This window comes from Arachis hypogaea, chromosome 5 (genome assembly GCF_003086295.3).
Source record: "Arachis hypogaea cultivar Tifrunner chromosome 5, arahy.Tifrunner.gnm2.J5K5, whole genome shotgun sequence".
NCBI classification, from domain to species: Eukaryota; Viridiplantae; Streptophyta; class Magnoliopsida; order Fabales; family Fabaceae; genus Arachis; species Arachis hypogaea.
This window is the reverse complement of record NC_092040.1, coordinates 54,411,716-54,414,250: the sequence shown is the minus strand read 5'-3', so window position 1 is coordinate 54,414,250 and position 2,535 is coordinate 54,411,716. Positions and strand designations below refer to the sequence as shown.

Below are 2,535 nucleotides of genomic sequence, written 5' to 3'. Positions count from 1 at the left end.
CCTTTTGGATTCTCTTCTATATTGCTTGGAAGAGTGCTAGGAGGGAGTTCAGTAACTTTCTTACTCAGCTGACCAACTTGTGCTTCCAAGTTTCTAATGGAGGACCTTGTTTCAGTCATGAAACTTTGAGTGGTTTTGATTAGATCAGAGACCATGGTTGCTAAGTCAGAGTGGCTCTGCTTAAAATTCTCTGTCTGTTGCTGAGAAGATGATGGAGAAGGCTTTGCATTGCTAAACCTGTTTCTTCCACCATTATTGTTATTGAAACCTTGTTGAGGTCTCTGTTGATCCTTCCATGAAAGATTTGGATGATTTCTCCATGAAGGATTATAGGTGTTTCCATAGGGTTCTCCCATATAATTCACCTCTTCCATTGAAGGGTTCTCAGGATCATAAGTTTCTTCTTCAGATGAAGCATCCTTAGTACTGCCTGGTGCAGCTTGCATTCTAGACAGACTTTGAGAAATCATATTGACTTGCTGAGTCAATATTTTGTTCTGAGCCAATATGGCATTCAGAGTATCAATCTCAAGAACTCCTTTCTTTTGATTTGTCCCATTGTTCATAGGATTCCTTTCAGAAGTGTACATGAATTGATTATTTGCAACCATTTCAATGAGTTCTTGAGCTTCTGCAGGTGTCTTCTTCAGATGAAGAGATCCTCCAGCAGAGCTATCCAATGACATCTTAGACAGTTCAGACAGACCATCATAGAAGATACCTATGATGCTCCATTCAGAAAGCATGTCAGACGGACACTTTTTGATCAATTGTTTGTATCTTTCCCAAGCTTCATAGAGGGATTCACCTTCCTTCTGTCTGAAAGTTTGGACTTCCACTCTAAGCTTACTCAATTTTTGAGGTGGAAAGAACTTTGCCAAGAAGGCATTGACTAGCTTTTCCCAAGAGTTCAGGCTTTCTTTAGGTTGAGAATCCAACCATATCCTAGCTCTGTCTCTTACAGCAAAAGGGAATAGCATAAGTCTGTATACCTCAAGGTCAACCCCATTGGTCTTGACAGTGTCAAAGATTTGCAAGAATTCAGCTAAAAACTGATGAGGATCTTCCAATGGAAGTCCATGGAACTTGCAATTCTGTTGCATTAGAGAAACTAATTGAGGCTTAAGCTCAAAGTTGTTATCTCCAATGGCAGGGATAGAGATGCTTCTCCCATAGAAGTCGGGAGTAGGTGCAGTAAAGTCACCCAGCACCTTCCTTGCATTGTTGGCATTGTTGTTGTTTTCGGCTGCCATGTCTTCTTCTTTGAAGAATTCTGTTAGGTCCTCTACAGAGAGTTGTGCTTTAGCTTCTCTTAGCTTTCGCTTCAATGTCTTTTCAGGTTCAGGGTCAGCCTCAACAAGAATGCTTTTATCTTTGCTCCTGCTCATATGAAAGAGAAGAGAACAAGAAAATATGGAATCCTCTATGTCATAGTATAGAGATTCCTTGAGGTGTCAGAGGAAAATAAAAATAGAAGGAAGAGGAAGAAGAATTCAAACTTAGAAAGATAGAGTTCGAATTGTGCATTGAGGAGGAGTGTTAGTCCATAAATAGAAGGATGTGAGAAGAGGGAAAAAAATTTTCGAAAATAAATTAAAAAGATTTTAAAAACATTTTGAAAAATTGAAGAATGATTTTCGAAAAATATGGTTGGGAAAGAAATAAAGTGATTTTTGAAAAAGATTTTGAAATTAGAAATAAAAAGATATAATTGAAAACTATTTTGAAAAATATGTGATTAAAAAGATATGATTGAAAAGTTATGATTTTGAAAAGATATGAGTGAAAAACAAAAAAAAAGATTTGATTTTTTTAAAATTAATGACTTGGCTAACAAGAAAAGATATGATTCAAACATTAAACCTTTCTCAACAGAAAAGGCAACATACTTGAAATGTTGAATCAAATCATTAATTGTTAGCAAGTCTTTTTGAAAATGGAAAGAAATCAATTTTGAAAAGATATGATTGAAAAGATATGATTTGAAAAAGATTTGATTTTGAAAAATTATGAAAACTTGAAAAAAATTTGCATTAAAAACAAAATCTTCCCTCTTGTGCCATCCTGGCGTTAAACGCCCAGAATGGTATCCATTCTGGCGTTTAACGCCCAAAATGCTACCCTTTTGGGCGTTAAACGCCCAGCTAGGCACCCTGGCTGGCGTTTAAACGCCAGTTTTCCTTCCTCACTGGGCGTTTTGAATGCCCAGCTTTTTCTGTGTAATTCCTCTGCTGTATGTTCTGAATCTTCAATTCTCTGTATTATTGACTTAAAAAGACACAAATTACAAATTTTTTGGATTTTTAGTAATGAGGAATAATCAAAATGAAACTAAGATCAAATAAACAATGCATGCAAGACACCAAACTTAGACGTTTGTATACTACTGACACTAACAAATTGAGAATACATATGAGAAACAACAAAACACACAAAACAAGAGAATTTAAAGATCAGAGCAAGGAAATCATCAAGAACATCTTGAAGATCAATGAAGAACATAATGCATGTAATTTTCGAAAATTAGAAGAATAA

The 2,535-nt window shown here is 35.8% G+C and overlaps 1 non-coding gene across 1 annotated transcript; it reads left to right on the top strand.

The window, feature by feature from the left end:
- The first annotated feature begins 740 nt into the window (after positions 1-740).
- LOC112804990 (small nucleolar RNA R71) lies at positions 741-848 on the top strand. Its single transcript, XR_003203606.1, has one exon. It is a non-coding gene; the product is annotated as a small nucleolar RNA R71 (small nucleolar RNA).
- The last annotated feature ends 1,687 nt before the right edge of the window (positions 849-2,535 follow it).